Source organism: Drosophila pseudoobscura, chromosome 3 (assembly GCF_009870125.1).
Source record: "Drosophila pseudoobscura strain MV-25-SWS-2005 chromosome 3, UCI_Dpse_MV25, whole genome shotgun sequence".
NCBI classification, from domain to species: Eukaryota; Metazoa; Arthropoda; class Insecta; order Diptera; family Drosophilidae; genus Drosophila; species Drosophila pseudoobscura.
Window position 1 is genome coordinate 14,664,642 of NC_046680.1, and position 18,829 is coordinate 14,683,470.

The 18,829-nt window shown below is 42.7% G+C and overlaps 1 long non-coding RNA gene across 1 annotated transcript; it reads left to right on the forward strand.

The window, feature by feature from the left end:
* The first annotated feature begins 116 nt into the window (after positions 1-116).
* Positions 117-13,098, forward strand: LOC117183663 (uncharacterized). The gene is made up of 2 exons (XR_004468794.1): positions 117-932; positions 10,988-13,098. It is a non-coding gene; the product is annotated as an uncharacterized lncRNA (long non-coding RNA).
* Positions 13,099-18,829: the final 5,731 nt, after the last annotated feature.

The window sequence follows — 18,829 nt, forward strand, 5'->3', positions numbered from 1 at the left end:
TTTATTTTAAACAAACTCATAACAGTGTGACCGTAAAGCATGTGCACCTAGTCACATTCTGCCGAGATAAATATATGCGATATAACGCCCATCACTAAGTGTGACCACATATTTAAGCACAAACTTTACCAAAAATACCATCAAAGCTCGCTACAATTCCGCTCCCGCATTTGTTGTTGACAATACAGCGTTCCGTCGTCTTGTTGTCTCTCTGGCTGTTATCGAAAAATTCCATTTAATTAAATTGATTAAGTTTAAAAGCGTATAAATATTCTACAGACAGCTGTAGCAAAGTGAACTTCCGTTAAGTGGGGAAAATAGCCCAAAATTTGAACCACAATTTTCATAACTTGCGAAAACGTGCGCTTACGTCGGTTTGCGTGTGAGAGAGTGTGTGTGGTGAATTCTCCCACATACCCCCCTGCAACCGCCCACCACTCTCGGTTCGGTCAGCGCGCAAAACGTAAATTTCACTGCAAATAAATTGCTTTGCTCTTATCTCGAGGCGCCCGCGCTCGCATCATGAATATGAGTGTGTGTTAATGTGTGTGTGCCAGGGAATGTTGTTAATTAATTTACAAAAGTCGGTCCTGCTGCTCCCCTCAGTGCAATATCCCCCATATCTACTATATATGTGTTGTTGGTCCAATAACAGATAAAACGTTGGGAAACGAAGGGCATCCGCAATCGAAAGTGTGACCTTACAACAATAACAACATAACTACCGTTGCAGTTGGATTGCATTCGGGGCAGCCGCCCAACCACCCGACCTCTCCTCCCCAAGCTTCTGGCTTAGAAAACGAAAGTAAAGTTATTTTTCATGTACAAAGTAAACAGTCTCTCTGAGTACGCCAAGAGAGAGGAAAACGGAAAGAGCACGGAAGCCAGAGAGCGAGGGGACTTGAACACTTGGCCTTGAACTTGTGCGGACGGTAAGTTGAATTCAGTTTTTTTGCCTCGTCTTCTTCGTCTTCTTTTTCGTTGCATTTCTTGTAAGTTGTGTGCGACAGGGGGGGAGAGCTATACAGCACAATGCAGTGTGGGCTTTCCAGTTTCCCCCCTCTTGCCGCTGACTTTCTCCTGCCCTCTTTTATTGTTGTTCTGCTTAAACTTCTCTTTTGAGCTTAATAGATTTGTTGTTGGTTTAACCAAATGCAGCATAGAATTAAGTGGATGTCACTGTGGTTGTCGTTGTCTTTGTCCCCCCCTTCTCCATTCTTTCCTCTGCTATTGCGCTCTCTCTTGATGAGTCTCAATGAGCGAAGAGGCGACAGCAATTGATAGCGGGAGCTTACACTAAAGTCCCGGGCATTGCCTCCCATTCGCATTTCTTTTCCTCCCACTCCAGCCCTTGCACACTGAGAGAAACCAGAATTAGATAATATATAATATTAAATCATTAAAATGCATTCCTCTCAATGGGAGTAAAAAAAACCCCCGCAAAATATCGTGCAATAAATCTGGGGATTTTTCGATTTCGTTAATTTATTTCAATTAACTTATTTCCATGCAAAAGATTCAGCGTAGAATTTCCATTATGCATGCGGAAAATCTTTTACCCAATCAAGTTTTCAAATTGACTTCAAGTTCTGCGGTGCTAATCATGTAATCATGCCTGGAAATATTTCCTAGAAGTTCAGGTCTATTCTTTAGGGGTATATGTGTTCAAAGAACGGAGGAAGCCTTCAAAGTGAAAGATCTAAGGAAATGTGAGGAACGGAACACAACTGTCCTACACCGAAATCGGCTGTATAAAAAAAATTATTACATTCAAGCAGTGTTTTTGAGGCTTTCGATTCATGACGTGAGCAAGCAGTTCGCGGGAACATCCCAAGTGTCTGAACTGCCGTTCTTGAAATTGTCGTTCATTTGGTTGCAGTGAAGCCCATCAATCGGGCCTAATTATAGGGTAACCAAGCTTCGCTTAACTGAAAATTTCCCATTTCCATAGTTTTTTTCGCCACAAAATAATTGTTCAATAAGCTTACAAGCGACAGCAGCAACAACAAAAACGAACATAAATAAAACAAGTTTTCGCAGTACACGAAATATTCGGAATTGTTGTTGCTGTTTCTGGTTCTATTATCTCATGAATGGTACATACATACATACATACATATGTATGTACATAAGTTCTAATATAATTTGTAAAAATATGCGAATTAATGTTGAGAGGGAAACAAGTTTCTCACTTGTTCGATTTGTATTTAAAATTCCTTGGAATACGTATATTTTTTTGAAGATTAGGTAACAACAAAATGGAATGCAGAAAGTGCCAAAGAAATGACATTTTTATGATAACCATAAACTGATTGCCATAAACTCTTTCAGCGGTCGAAAATATTGATTAAAATCAAAGAAAAATATAAAAATTATCGTTGTTGTTTCTGCTGTTATCCTATAGCATTTACATTACATATTCTTCAGGAATTTGATTTCATTCTTGATTCAGTCGAAAGGGTATGTAGGCTTCGTTTTGTTTTGATTGATTTTGATTTGATTTTTTCCCCTACAGCATGTTGTTGTAGCACGTTAAGGATCTCCTGTGCCGGCGATTGCTGTTAAGGAATTTTCATTTCTTTTTTGTGTAGTAAAATATTGTCGGCCAGGCCTGATTAATTATGGCATGTCCCCTGCTGCCTGCTGCTTGCTGCTTGCCCTGCTGCAGTTGTCGTTCAAAATGCTCAACTAGGCGTCGTCTCTGGTCTTTAATATATACTATATAGTGTGTGTCTGTGTGTGTGTGTGTGTGTGCTGTAAGGAGGGCGGGGCCGCCTTGCAGTCCGGTTTGGGCCTGGCCGTTGCAAGTGCAGCGCCTATGCAGCGCGACTAGCAGCGCGGTGTGGCGGTTGTTCCGCGTTGATTTTGATATTGCAATTTTTTTGTTAAAATTGCAGGCACGTTGCAGGTTGTCTACAGTACATATTTTGTTTTTTGTTTGTGTTGCTTTTGTTGTTCTCTCTCAGTTTTGAATTAATTTGTGAAATAAAAAACTTTTCCATCTTGTGCTTTTGAGCACATGCTTTCGGGCTTCCTCTTTTCATTTTCTGTTTGGTTTTGGTCAATATTGTGTGTTGAAATTATTTAATAAAATTAATTATATTTACTTCTGCCTCTGCGAATGAATGCCAGCTGATCTGGCAGCTGACATAAAGAGAAAGAGAGAGAGGATGAGAATAGGAGAACAAACAAACAAATTTGTTAGACTAACTGTCGGAACGGCATTTAAGGCGAGCATTCCGTACGGTGGAGGGGGGAGGAGATAAGGATAGGGGTACGGGTTATATCAATATCTGCGCCGCACTTTACACATGCGTCACACACACACGCACACACACACACATGGGTGGAGAGCAAGAAATTCAATAATAAAAAGCAGAATATGATAATCAAGCTTTGAAAGAGGAAGAAAAAAATCCACCTCATCACACTGTTTATCAAAGAGAGAAAAAGAGAGCCGGAAAGCTGGTGAGCGGGAGAGCGGGAGAGTACACTTATGTGACACACAGACACAAAAAATTGAATTGAGTTAGGAACAGGTCAACCCCCCCCCGCCACTACTCCATCCTCCAACACACAGCTGGACACTTGTTGATGAGAGAGAGACAGAGAGAGAGGGAGAGCGGCAAATAAAGCTAAGAGAGAATTCAACTCACCACACTGGTGGGGGCATCGATTGTGTTGTGCTGTGCGAGACAGAGAGAGAGAGAGAGGTGAAGCTCCTTCGTTTGGCTCTTCCTTTGACGTGCGCGCTCTTCCCTCGACCACCCCCCCTCCCCTTGCCCCTTGTCGCTGCCTGCCCTGTTGTAAAACTTATCAAGGTCGTTGCTTGCCTTGGCGTTTTTGCTGCTTGATTTTTTTTTTTCGCTGTTGTAAGCGGGTTTTTCTGCCCCCAACCATCGTTCTCAGCAGCAGGGCCGGCCGCCTGCCCATCATCATCATCATCCTTTTGGGCTCCAAGTAGGGAAGAGAACAAAAATTCTTTTGCTTTTATGTTATTGGGTTTCTCCATGCTCTCTGCTGTTTCGCATGCCTTTGCCCTGTTGTTGCTATTCGGCCGCCCGACCGCCTTTTCCTCCTTCTTCGGCTCCTGCCTTCGGCTGCCTTGTTGTATTTTCTTCCTCCCTCTGCTGCCTGTTTTTATTCTCTTTTTGGGGGCATATGCTCTTTTTGAGCAGATATTTGTAATGATTGATCTTAAAATAATCCCTCCTATTCAAACCCCTATATCATGTATTTTCAATGGTTATAGAAATATTTAACTCTGCCTTAATATTCAAAGGGAAAGAGTGTCAATAGCTTCGGCTCTCGTGGCCTGCGTTTCCTTCTTGTGTTTCAAGTGTCGCCCTCTCATCGGAGGGTTCATTTTTGTTTTTTTTTTGCCATTTGTTGTTGTTGGTGTTTAATTTACTTCGTTTACCTTGTCCCAAACGTTTATATTGCGCGTGTCCCTGATCCTTGGGTTTTCCCTCCAACTTTTCGCCCCCGAGCCCCACAACCCACACCCACTAGTATTTGCCCCATGTAAACAGCTTGAAATGCCACTGGAAGTGAACTAAATTGTTTGAAATTATGCTCGCTCTCTGAGCTCACTCTCGCAAAAGATGCCGCGGGGATTTCCTGGGGGAGGGAATTCCTTGTAGATTTTATGGGAAGTTATGAGGAGGAAATTACTTTGAACGGTGCAAAATGGCAAAGAAGTAGAATTTGATCTATGAATTTTGTTACCCATTTTTGCATTTTTTGTTTGGTTACATTTTTTACTAGCTAGATCTTTGTATAGGTGTGTTGGGGAACACGGTTCCGTATCGTATCTCCATCGTCATCTTATACACGTGCAATTACGATCGCTTCTGTCTTGCGGATCCCCCAACAAGTTCCACGAACAGAGTTCCTGGCATACCAAGGAGTACCTGCAATACCTGTTCTACAGCCGCATAACTAGTGCACCAGTAGCAGTGGCTGTGGCAGTGGCTGTGGCAGTGGCATCCTCTGATAACTAGATTCCAACAGATTATTTGGTCCACAGTGTCGTATACGTCATATCTTGAGAGCTGCCACCGCCTCTATATACATACATACATACGTATATCCCTCTTTCTCTCTGTCTCTGCCTCGCTTGATTCCGCACTCCACTTAATGCACTCCAATGCCCCCCCTTCCCCCCCCACTGTACCTGAGCGCTTTAATGCTGCCTGGCCTGCCTTTTGCCTATTTTTAGCCATTTCTAATGAGCGGTGTCTATTTTTGGACCACAATTTTTGCTGGTCGTGTTGGTGTTGCGGCTTTCGCCTCGTTTTGGTTTCGTTTTTCATCGCCGCAGAGGACGGCCTCTGTCCAGTGGATGGACGGACGGACGATCCGCTGGAGAGTGGGAGCGCGGAGAGACCTGTCCAAAGCGGTGGCCACTCGATTGCCGATCTTTAAGCTTTGGTCTCTGCCTCGATGATGAAGCCTCTATGGCTTGTCTACAGTTTTTTCTCTACTTCAGCTTATTCTTTTTTTTTTTCCTTCTTTGTTTGTCTTCTTTTTGCAAGATCATTATCATCGTTGGGCATTGCAGTTTCGTTTTGAGTGTGGTCGGGGCAGGGGCAGTGGCAGGGGGAGGGGGATAGGGAGTGGAGCCTGGCGTAAGGCAAAAAAAGGGGGACTGGACTGTGGAACTGTTTTTGGCCATCGTCTGGTAATTGTCTTTTGATGGCATTGATCACTTCAGACAGACAGGGTCTAGTTGAACGGGTTTTTATTAAGCGACTGTCAGACTTGAGGCTTGATTAGGGTAGGGTATGGCTAGAAGACGAGACGATAGGTTAGGAACTAAGATGTGGGATATCTCTGGGATATCTATTGGATATCTATTGGCGTTTGCTTAATGGTTTATAAAGAAGTAATCTTGTGCCTCGCCTTATAGAGAAAGAACCTTTTAGAAGAAGAACCAAACTCCATTTTATGTATGATTTATAGTATTTCGTATACCCATCCCTTCACTCCCTTGTGTTCCATGTTAGAGCATTTGCTATTCTACAATTCATTGCAAAATTTCCTTTAAATTTTAAAACTCGAAAACACACACAAAAAATACTTCATTTGTTCCACTTGTGGCACTGCTGTTGAGTGCCAAAAATCGCCAACATCATAATGTTTGATGACTGTGAAAGTTTCCAAATGTCCAAATGGTTCATTAAGCCGCTTAAATGTGCCTGTCCCGTCCGTGTGTGCTCGGAGTGGAGGTGTGTGCGTTAACCCTCTTTCTGGCCAAATCATTAGAATTTGAGCAACGGGAAATGGTTGAAACTTAAACGCAAAGGTATACATTCATTAAGTTAATGATTGCAGGATGAACCGCACATCTTACACCGAAAATTACCATTGAAATACATAAGTAAAGTGTGTCTTGTATCTGTATATCTATTGATGGAAGTGCCACCGCATTTGACCGTCGAAAAATAACTGGTGCTCAACCTTCGTGCCTTAAAATAGATGGAATTAATATAGCGGAATAGTTAGGGACCAAAATAAAATATAGAGAGCTACGAAAGTGTGGGGTTCGACTGGGTTGTTGGCACGGGCACGGAGTCAAAGATTATCTAAATGATAGGTCATCCATAAGTGCTTGAGAGCCCCAGCATATGGATGGATATGAACGAATGGAACTGACAAAAAGTATTTTTTCTGTGGAAGGATACAAAGGTACAAAGAGGAGTGATAGGGAGGGTTTAAGGGTTGGAGCTAGCGCTTTTAATGACATTTAATGACAATGAACCTTAGTCCGTTAGACGTTTAATTGACGTGGGAATTGACCTTCTTTTTTTTGTTTTTATGAACCTTAGTGTTTCCCCATTTCAGGGACGGGACAGTTCTGGGTGGTTTTTAGGGACCTTTTAGTTTCCAAATTTGATCAGAATTTATTTTCGAAAAAACTTCCTGAGTGATTGGAAACCAATGGACTTCCTTTTAATGGCTTTTACGCTTTGTTCTCGATGATGAGGCCAATTTCTTGTGATTTCCTTGGCTTTTTTCAACCTTTTTTTCAACTTTTTTCCTTTGGCATTGAGCAAAAACATCTGTGAAATGGCTTTGTACCCTTCGATTCCATTAAAAACAAAGCCTAACAAACTTTGAATCATGTTAAGTATTTAGTTTTAGGTAAAATGCAAATGAGCAATGGAATAATTGGGGGTAGAGCTGATGCGTAGAAAGCGAAAACATTCTGTGTTGAGGCGAGAGTTGCCTTTTAAGGAACCGACCGACCGATCGATCGATTGGAGGAGCCACTCGATCAAAATCACACAAAATTACAATTCATCTTTGTACTTGGAAAAGTGTTTTTGTTTTTTTTCCTCATATGTTTTTGGTTAGTTTCTAGTACGCATTGTACACGATTCTCTTCTCTTTTTTTGCTCAGGTGTTTGTCTAGCCAAAAAAAAAAAAACAAATTAAATAAATAAATATTTATCTTGGTTCTCCTCTATAATGATGGATTTTTTTTTTCTCTCCTTTGCTATGAATTTATAATCAAATATTAATAAATATAAATAAATAAATAACAATGAAGCTGTGCGGAGTATTACCTTGAGATCATTAGCGATTCGATGAGGTTGCTTGCCAAAGAGAGAAGGAAAGGTAAGGGAAGGGAAGGGGCATGCCACGTCACCGTCTGGTTGTCTTTTCAAATCGTTTGGCAAATCACCAAAACTCTCAACGAAACCCAGAGACCCGCGCGACTTGATTTAATTGCTTTCATTGGGTTAACCATTATAAATGAATGCGAGGAATGCTCTAGCTCAGAGTCTGCTCGTTTTTTGCGCTAATTGTCTGCCAGATAATTTTAAAGATAGCAAACTTCCTAAAAAGATAACACTATTTTTAGTTCATTTCACTCTGTTGTGGTTATTTTTGTTCATCTGAATCCGCACTCATTATGTTTTCCACATCTATCTGGTATATTTTTCATGCCGAGTACTCTTCACTGTCTTGACGTCATTGTTGGAGTTCGTACATTTCAGCAAACTTCTTTTATTCTCCACTCAGAAACAGCCGATGAGGTGAGCGATGAGTGGTGGCTCCAGTGAACAAAGCAAACACTTCTATTTGAAGAGTGGCAGCGTAAGGTCTAGGTAATGGTGATACCCTGTAAGCGAAGTATCATCCTGCTCAACGGTAACCTGTTGTAAAAGATGGATAAAGATACATAAGTAGATACATACATAATATCACAATTTCCTCAGCACCGTACGCAATCGCTAGTGGCGAATGGTCTCTTTTCGTTTCATTCGAAATGTGGCCATTCGCTTATTGGGAATTTAGACAGGAAAATTCCCCCTGCAACCCTTAAATTTCAATGCCACAGGGTATCTAATGCGTACATCATTTGATGAATTTCTTCCTATTGACAGCATCCCAATTCCAATTCCAATCAGAGGGCATTATTTAAAAACAAGAAGATTGGAAGGGAAACAAACAAAATTCTTTGCTTTGACAGCGCTTTCAAGCTCTGACAATTTCTGCTCATGATTAAGGTGTCAATTGTGCGATAGAGACAGAGAGAGAGGGAGAGAGAGCGAGTGCGGAGGAAGAGACACAAGCAGAAGAGCGGTAAACACAGTTAAGCTGACATCAAAATCACATAAGAAATGAGTTTTTAAACAACAGGCACACAGCAGTAGCGCACAGGCAAGCAGTACAAAAAAATGGCAATAAAATGAAATAAAACAAAGCACACAAAAAAAATGGTTACGCACAAGTCCCCGCCACCACACACCCCCTCCTCCCGCCAAAAGAAGTGTGAAAAGATAGAGAGCGGAGAATGATAAAGCAGCTAAGCAAATAAATCAATAATGAAAATATTAGAGGCGACAGGTTCACAAAAAAAATGTATGTTTCATATGATTTGTGGCCCAACTACATATCTCTCTCTCTCGCTCTCTTTCTCCCTCTCTCCTTCGCTGTCTAAGAAGCAAAACAAGAACGAACAAGAGCGGACACGAGCGAGCGAACGGTTAACCGGTTCTCAAGAGATTTCACGCGTGAATCGTTAAACGTCAATTAATATTAAATGCGTTGTGTTGTCCGCAAAAAGATCTCCCAAATGTTTTCCGGCTCATCCCTGCCCTCCCTCCCGCCACCTACAGTATATGCCACCGCCAAGAGCTTGGAGTGCGCGGCGGCGCACGTGAAAAAGATGGTTCCCCTCCCCGACCCCTCAACAAATCTGCGCATGCTCACCCGCGCTCTCCTCTCTGCCCCTCGCCGATCGCTGCTAACAAATTAACTGTTAACAAATCGTGCACACGCTGATGTCATATGGTGGAAGCTTTATCTCCCTCTCTCTCTCTCTGTGTGTGCTTTGACTGCTGCTCTCCCTCGGCTCTTATCGTTTGTTGCTGTTGTCGGAATGTGATGTCATTATGCAGCGCTGTAGAGTCTGCTCTCTTTGGATCTCTCTCATGCTCACTCTTGCGCTCTGCCTCTCTGCGGCTTAATTCCAATTGGATTCTTTGCGGTTCAAAGCTGGATAATGTTTGTTTTTTCTGCTTTGAAGGCGGCACTGTGGAGCCTCAATAAAAAGCACACATGACAGAACTTTAAGTATGAAATTGCATTTAACGAGTGATTACTGTGTTTGGCTGAGTACCACTTAATCTCTTTCAATAAATACTAATTTACAGCATTCAGAGTTTACACGTGACTTACACCCCCCCACACCACACTAATGTATATGTAAATACATAAATATATGCCTATGTACATGTGTGTACTGTTTTGCTTCTAGTCGTTGTTTGCTTTCTCCTTCTCCTTCGCATTCTCCTATTGACTTTTCATATTACGCATGCGACGTGCCTGATGACAAAACAACAATCGTGAAGTTTTGTAATGCAAATAGTAGTGGGGCTCCTACAATCCTAATAGGAATAATCTACATCTGTTTGATACACTCGTGGATTGAGTAAGAGAGCTTCATAATTACTTGGGGCGGTGGGCTGGTGGGGTGGTGGAAAAAGGAAACTCCCCAGCCTAATGGAAGCTAGAGGCTAGAGGGTTTTCGTGTTGCATGACGCACACACAACAGTGGCAGGCAAACAGACGGCAATGGGTTCTGTTCCCAATGCAATATCTTGCTGTTAAGCAACCAATAAACCTACAAACATACACACACACATAGTTCTAACTGTTGCCCCCCTATTATAGTTGTCCTTACATAATTTACACCCTCCTCTAGCCCCCTCTTTATTGTGCAATCTTCTTGAGGTTGTAAAATGCATAAACAAATTAAACAAACCAAAAAAACATCGGCGGTCAAACAGAAAAGCGGTCAAAACAATTGTGTCACCGAATTAGTTGAGTTTTCTCTTTGGTGCCATAATTGGCTCTTAGTTTTCTTCTCTTTTTTCCTTTACCTCCTTCTGCTGGGGAGGACTATTTCCCAAAGTGTTTGCTGATTCGAAATTAAACAGTTTGTGACGTCCAAAGTGTTTGCTTTTCACCTCTTCGTCTCTCGTTATTCGCATGCAAGCGGTGGTAAATGGTAAATGTTTTTTGTTGTTGTTGTGTTGTAGATTCAAGGACAACCGGCGGTGGCAGACATTGCATTGAACTTGAACGGGGGTTGAAAGTCGCTTCGCTCACTGGCTGAGCATTTGGGGGGCGTGTTCTCTGGACGTGACTTTGCCTGTGCGTGCACTCTCACGCTCATTCTAATTAACACTTTCACTCACGGTGCAGTGCTTTCACTCAGATGCGTGCCAGCACAGCAGTGCAGTGGAATTTTGAGCACAATCAGAGCACTCGACAGCCTCGAGCCGCCTTTGGGGTATGCAATCTGATTTGCATTTCGCTCACACACCATCTCTCCCTCTCCCCCTCCCCCTTCCCCTCCCTCTCCCACTGCAATGCTGCATTGGAGGTGTTGTTTCTGTTTCTGTGTGTGTAGTGTACAAATTAATTCAATATTCAAATATTGCACTTGTTTGGCTGTTTTCCCCTTTAGCTCCTGCCAAATGGCGGCTGACGTCACGAGGACCGAGGAGCAGCAGAGGAGTAGGCGTCTGCAGTAGGAGGTGTGTGCGCGGTGTGTGGGTATATGTGGAGGCCACTTTCAACTTTAAACTTTTCTGCTATATTTAGCACACTGCTAAAAAAAGAATCCGAGCAAATGGAAGAAATGAGATTTTATTATAAAGTCGATTTTTATTCAACAAAAAAGTGCTGCATACTTTGTGGCGCCCGCTCTGAAGAGAGCACAAGAGCGGAGTGGTGGGTGTCGAAAAGTGTGGGTTACGGGGGGCCACTTATCAAGAAAAAGAGACACCGCACAGACCCATTTCCTGTGACATTTTGCACTGAAACCACAAGTGAAACTCGAAATCGCAGCTTGGAAACTCATTACGAATGCAGGAGGGCACTTTGACTGCATTTCCTCCCCTCACCGAACCCACCCCTTCTACAATTGTCTCTCTTTCTATTGCTTGTGCTGTTTTATGGTAGCCTTGAAAAGGGAAGAAAAACCTTCTTGGAATTTATGGTGGATTTTGTAGTGTAAAAGGAGAGGGAAAAGAGAGAAATTTACAGAATTAATGCCCAAAATAAAATTATAAAAGGTTTCCATGGAGCTATGTGGCTTCTAAGGAGGCTTCTAAGAAGCTGATCGAAAATCGTATAGTCGATATCTAATATCGATAGCTGATATCGCGAGAATAGGCAATGGATTCGCAAGACATTCCCATTCGATTGTGGCCTTTGTTTTACTTGGTGTCTCTTTCTTTCGAATACTTAAACATTTGTGCCCCCCTTTTCTGCCGCTTGTATTTGTATGGGAGTGATGCGATTGGGCAGCCCTAAATGCAATATGCAAAAGGCATAAAATGCATGAAAATCGCTCCTTCGGCCAATGGGGTTATCCACTTATCAGCCTGGTCTCTGACAACAGGAACTACATGGGAGGAGCCCCACTACTTCCCCCTAACCCGCACACACACTGGTTAATGTGCCTGCGACGATTGGGATCTTGGGGTGCGTTAAGACCACACTTTTGAGCAGCTTGCCACAGGCTTGGTTTTATGTACACAGGTCGATGGCTCCTTCAGCCAATAGGGTGATACATCCATCAGCAAGGATGGATAGGCCTGTCGTTGGCAAAAAATCTGACCGAAAATCAGTTTCCAACCGGAGCTCGAAGCGACAAGATGTGCAACTGGCCAAATACCAACACCTGGCCAAGTCGAATTAATCTCCAAACCCAAAAATATGTCCAGACATTTGGTATGGATCATTGTAATTAAAAGTAGTGCCGATGATCCTTTTAATGAACGTTCACAGAGCAGGTTAAACGGAAGGGGACACCTTTTGCACTGGACGAGTAAATAGGTGTGGATAATTACGTGAGTGTCAGTAGGCTGCCTCCTTGTCTGATAGGTACTGCCGGTTTTGGGCAAAATTATCGTGTCACTCATTATTCAACGCATTTTTACTTCGGGGAAGGCAAAATGCGTAGAAAAGTGGGTGACAGGATAATGTTGGATCGAAGCGGGCAAGACATACATAGACGAGCGGACAGCTTACTGAAACTTGCGTATTTCTCCACACTTGTTGACTCTTCCATTGCAAAGGGTAGCCGTTATTCGTTTAACTTGCGCTTTGGATGTACATTAAAAGGTGCCATTGGTATTCCTTTTGATTATTCTGGTATATGCCATGTTTTCTGTCATATTTTTGGGCTAGGCCTTTGATTCGACTCGGCTAGCTGGGTATTGGCCAGTGGCACGTCTTGGTGCCTTGAATCTGATTGAAAACTCACATCCTGTCAGTGTTTGGCGGCAGACGCAGGCCCCTCAATCGCTGCAGAGGTGGATCAGTGGTGGTGGAGTTTCTGCCCTAAAGGATATACATTTCACGGCTACCCAAAACACCGGACTTCAAATTCTTCAATACTACAACCATCGTCCTATCGTCCTCCATCCAGCGTCTTTAAACCTAATCGAAAAATACACACTACTCAAATAATTCTAATCAATATAAAGTTAATCAATCAATCAATACCTATGTAAACTTATTAATATCAATATACGCTACATTGAATAAAAATGTATTCCATCAAAAGAGTATCTCCAGCTTTAGACTCGTTTTTTTATACCCGATACTCAAAATGAGTATTGGGGTATATTAGATTTGTGGTGAAAGTGGATGTGTGTAACGTCCAGAAGGAATCGTTTCCGACCCCATAAAGTATACATATTCTTGATCAGCATAAATAGCCGAGTCGATTGAGCCATGTCTGTCTGTCCGTCTGTCCGTCCGTCCGTCCGTCCGTCCGTCCGTCCGTCCCTATCAGCGCCTAGTGCTCAAAAACTATAAAAGCTAGAGCAACGACGATTTATATCTGGACTTCTGTGATATGTCACTGCTACAAGTATATTTCAAAACTTTGCCCCGCCTCCTTCCGCCCCCCACAAATCTCAGAGACCATTAAGGCTAGAGTAACCAAAACTATAAAACATATATCTCAAAATTTCGCGCCCGACGTCCCGCTCAGACTGATTTTCTGTCCCTCTCGCACGCACTCTTTGTCGTGTCGTTTAATATTAGCGCCGTCTGCCGGAGGAGAGCCATACTGACTTAGTATCGGGTATAACTGTAGAGTTGCGGTGTCCGCAGCAACTCACAACGTTCCCCCTCGTTCTTTTTAGTTTTTGCGGAGGAGTTTTTGCGGAGGAGTCTCTGCGGCCTGTTCCTCGCCCGTCCACTTGATTTAACAATTAATTTGCAAACCGCAACTGCAACTGCAACTGGAACCGAAAGTGGCAAAAGGGAAATGGAAAATGCAAACCACAAAGAAAACCAAAGTCAAAGTCAGTGTTTTGCAAGGCAATTGTCAGGGCCAGCAGTTGTTGAAGGCAAAGGCGAGGCACTTACCACATTTTCTCATATCCGTGCACCGTTCCCATACCGATTGCCACTCAAGGACATTTGGTATGTGTCAAATGGTGTCGCCACCGTCGAGCCATCCGCCTGCCACCTTCCCTCCAATCTTTGGCTGGGCAAAAACTGGCCAAAACGAAAGTGACGTTCGGCTTCCAGTCACGTTTCTGATTCGATCTGTGGACTATGGTCTATTGTGGTCTATGTGGCTCTCTCCTTGGGGGCAGAACACTGTGCGGGGAGGGCTGGGCAATAACTGCATTTGCATACAAAGTTATTGCTGTTTTCAGACAGTCGCAGTGGCAGTGGCAGTGGCAGTGGCAGTGGCAGTTGCAGTTGCAGGTTCCCTTCTTCGTCTGACTGTCGCAGCGGAAATGCCAATGCTCGTTCTCGTTCTCCTTCTCTCTCTTCCTCTCTGTCCCTCTCCCTTCCTCTCTATTTCTGTGGATTGATTGACGCCGCACGCAGTTTGAATATTTGATGTCCTGGAAACGGCAAATAAATTGGTTTTATTTAACCAAAACACACACCACAAAAACATTTCTACTAATATTCCATCTTCATGTCTCATTCCCTGACTTTCGATACTCTCTCTGTCTCTGTTTCTGTCTCTTTCTCTCAAGCAGAAAAGGTTGTACATTCACATTAGTGGATTTTTGAAACTATTGTGAAAATTTCGCTCATTTGTAATCTGTTTTTAGTGATGAAACATGTTTTACGATAGTTTTTCATCGACAGTTATCGATTGGTCTCCAACGCCTTTCGCATCCCCTGTGGAACCATTAGGAAAGGGTATTCAAAAGTCGATGGCCTTGACTTGCACTTCTTTTATCTCATATATATAGCCATAAAACTAAATTACAAAAAATTCATTGGTTCCATTGTGTGCGATTTTCACGCTTCAATTTTCAATCTTCAATCTTCATAAATGGGCAAAAAAATAAAAGAAGAACACAGACTGGAAAATGTAGGCAAAATGCAGGGAAAAAAGGAAGGCAAACAAACACAAATTCGATGGGTGCCAAGCACCTGATGGCACACAGCATAGGAATCCGAATCGGAAGCGGAATCGGAAGCGGAATCGGGTTGCCTATTCAAAAATATGTACAGCATATATATAGAAGGTGTATTATCTAGATATATACACGCTTTTCTTTTCGTTTTTCTGTGTGTTTTTTGTGCGCTCCGTTTTGACAGGCAATGTAAGTTATTGGTTTTTAATGCGACTCTCGTGCTATGCTATGCTATCGAATAGGGGCTGGGGATGAGCTGGCGATAGGCGGCTCATCAATAACAATGATACGGAGAGGGCTGCCTGGTTCCCTGGGAGTGTTGTGTGTGCCGAATAAGCCATCAAATGTCTGTCGATTATGCAAATATGCAAATTACACGTGAATAAAATGAAATATTGATTGAATTATGTATTCTCTAATTTCAAATATTATGAAAAGTAGCCAAAAATTAAAGTTAGTTTGCAATGGATGGCAGATAGCGATTTGTGGCATGTGGAGACCCCTTGGACCCCCCAGGGAACACTTTTCTATTTAAGGGAACCCTCTACTCTCTTTTCAGCAATTCGAAACTGCTGGAAAAACAAAGGAACACTCTCTAAAATGGCAGGATACAAAATTACTCACTACTGGCACTATTTATTCTGTTCCCTTTATTTTTTCCATCTCCTGTTGAGCTATCTGTAACCGCTTAATATTCACTTAAACTCATATTTAATCGAAAATTTGTCGCAATCCACTTGGAAAATAATTATGGTGTTGTATTGGTGGCTATTTGCTAATTCATCGATTTGATAAGGACACTTGACGGTAGTCAAGGAGCGTGTATCCACTGATGGGTGCGATAATGGGGGGTGGGGAGGGTGGCGTATGGATAGGGTGCGCAGGTAAGGACCTTTTAGGTCATGTCTGATATTGTTAATGCTCTCGCAACAATGCCTTCCAGTTCAATAGGGCGCACCGAGAGCCATTCTGTTCGTATTTAATCATTTAACGCCTCATTAATTCATCATTTTCAATCAAATTTTACGCTTATACGAGCTCCTTACACATTCTGCAGCCGCAGCCCCCTTCCGACAGTAAACGCAGGCCACACAGGCTCAGGCGAGTGTGTGTGTGTGTGTGTGTGTGTGTATCTCTGTGGAAGTAGTGTGCCAAGGTATTGGGGTACCACCTCGCTGACTAGGAACTCGCTTCATTGGCCACAGTAATGGCAGCCAGCCGCTTCCTGGCATTCCCGATTTGCCTGGTCAGAGGAGATGGTTCCGAGTAATAAAAGTGTTCTCTGAATAAAAGAGTGTTCCCACGAATAGAAGAGTATTTTCCTGAATGGCAAAGTGTTGAGTAAGAGCGTTGTCAGGAATAGAGAAGGCTTTGTCTGAGGCATGTTTTCGATCCTCTACAATTGCTTTGGTTATTCCACTAAACTGGTATTCTCCACCTTTGAATCCCTTCAAAGGTCTCCCATCAAAAAGTGTGGCCTACTTGAGGGCGAACACAGAGTGACTGCGGCTGGCTTCGACACGTGACACAAATAATATAAATACAATATGGTTTATATAAGAAGAAAAAAAGCGGGCATCTTTCTTCTGGCAGGCCTAAATTGCGTAAAATTCCAAGAACAATTATCCGAATGTACGCAAATGGATGATGGAAATAGATTTTTGGCCACCCTCCTTGGGATATGTGATTCGGGAAAGGTTACCAGCAAAACGGGAGACCCGTGGAGGTTGCAATCTTTTCGTTCTTCTCGAATGCCGAACGGTCTAAGGATTTCCGCAATATCGAGACATTTTGGCATGCTTTTGGCCGAAAGAAACGAAACGCATTTCACCGCGTGGGAGAGAGCACTGCTGTTTAAAAATAACTCCTTGTTTTGTGTGGAATTTCCATGGAATGGAATGCACTTTGGCGAAATGAAATGTACAAATATTGATGTTTTCAGTTTCAGTGCTAATTTTAACTGAAATTCCCCCGTCCCCTCCATCGCTCCTTGCCCCCCGTTGAGGCGCGTGAAATTAGCGAGAATAGTAAGGGATCATAAGCATAAATGTGTATCGTATGTGAATGCATGTATAAATATGTTTTTCGATCTGGCAGGGGTGTGGCATGGGCCGTGGGGGTTGTGTGGGGTGTGCGGCCCTTGGCCGCGAGTTTATAAAAATAAGTGAGAATTTATTTAAAAATCATCGCACTTACATTTCCAATACAGCCCAGCAGCCAGCGGCTGCCCCAAAAACAGATGCTCAGAAGTTTCCTTTCTTTTAGTCGAAGGAGATCGCTAGTCAAAGCAACAACGCAAAAGATACAGCACAAAAGATGCACAGATGCGGATATACAGAGCAAAGGCAAAAGCGGATTCGGAATCGGAATCGGAGAAGTATATATCAGAAAAGGCGACCGAAAATACTTGTACAATAACAAAAGCGAAAACCACAAACCCAAAAATAATACAATTTTAAAATATATTTCTCAGTGTGCGGGATGGACTGTCGTGTATCTGTATCTGTATCTGTATCTGTATCTGTATCTCTGTTTATTTTCCCCATCCCTATGTGTGTGTGTGTGCATCTGTGTTTCGATTTATTTTCGAGCGATCGGTCAGAATTAAGAATTAAGAGGTTTATTAGCGGATCGCATCGCTTCGCCTCAGTCGTCGGGCAATCACTTGCGACGCATCGCATGGCCGTCGAGGAGTCCCCGCGTTAATTATTGCCATCACTATTGGCACATCGACCCACCTCTAAGTATGCCTATCGATGCTCCGATCAGTGTTCGTGTGTGTGTGTGTGTGAGATTGTGATTGAAGTGATTGGAGGGATAAAAATGTTAACAAATATATCGATTGATAACATAACCAATCGATGAATGGAAATCGATTGTAATGGTACACAATCAAAGATGATTGATTCTGTGTGGATTTTGTGAATTCACATCATATCAAAATTGCTTTAGTCTAGATTTTACCATTTAAACGCCACGCCTTATGCTCGGGTGCGCTTAATTTGATCCCCGTATAATCTGATTAGCTTCCCTTAGCCTTGGTCCTCTTCTTCTGGCAAAAAACAACATTAAATGGCCGACTTCTCTGGCTCTCTGCCTCGCAAAGTGGAAAAAGCCGCAAGAAATCCTTTGTGCACACACACCAACAGCCCACAGACACATAGATACACCGCCACTCACCGGATTCTATGAAAATGGCATTAAAGTGCTTTGGAAGAGCTCTTTTGGGGGCGGGGGGAGGGGAGGGTACGCCTAACTCTCGAATGCTCATCAAAAAGAGCTTCAGAGATTGGGAATTTGAGTGGCGGGGAATCCCCCCGAAGATGAATTCTGTGGCCTTTCCTTTCAGGGTTTCGGGATGGGATGGTTTCTATTTTGGCGTTACCTCAAAATATAAAAATGGCTCAAAACCAAAAATGAAATTGAACAAACAAACAAAACGCGAACTAGATAGAAAAGAAAACGGAAACCGAAACTGAAACAGAAACAGAAACAGAAACAGTTCTCAAAACACCGAACAGATCTGAAAAGATCCGAGCGAAACGGAACAGAGGCAGAAGAAACAAAAAGCGTTTTTTATAGAACATTTATTTATAATTATACATTCTCCTCCTCGTTGTTTTTGTATATGCGATTTTGTTCATCTGCCGCTTCTTCTGCCAGTAAAAGTGAAGTGTAGGAAAGGCTATATACACACACCACACGTTTCTGGTACACAATATTTTTCATTCTCGTTCAATCCTCAATTCAATTCATTTCAATTCAATCGCCACGCTTCTGCCACTCAAACGGTGGCTTTCGGGAATCGATCGATCCATCAGAAAGTGAAAAAAGTGCAAGTGCTGTGCAGAAAATATCCCTAAAATCCCACAAAATCCATAAAGTGTCCCTGTTCAAGTGCA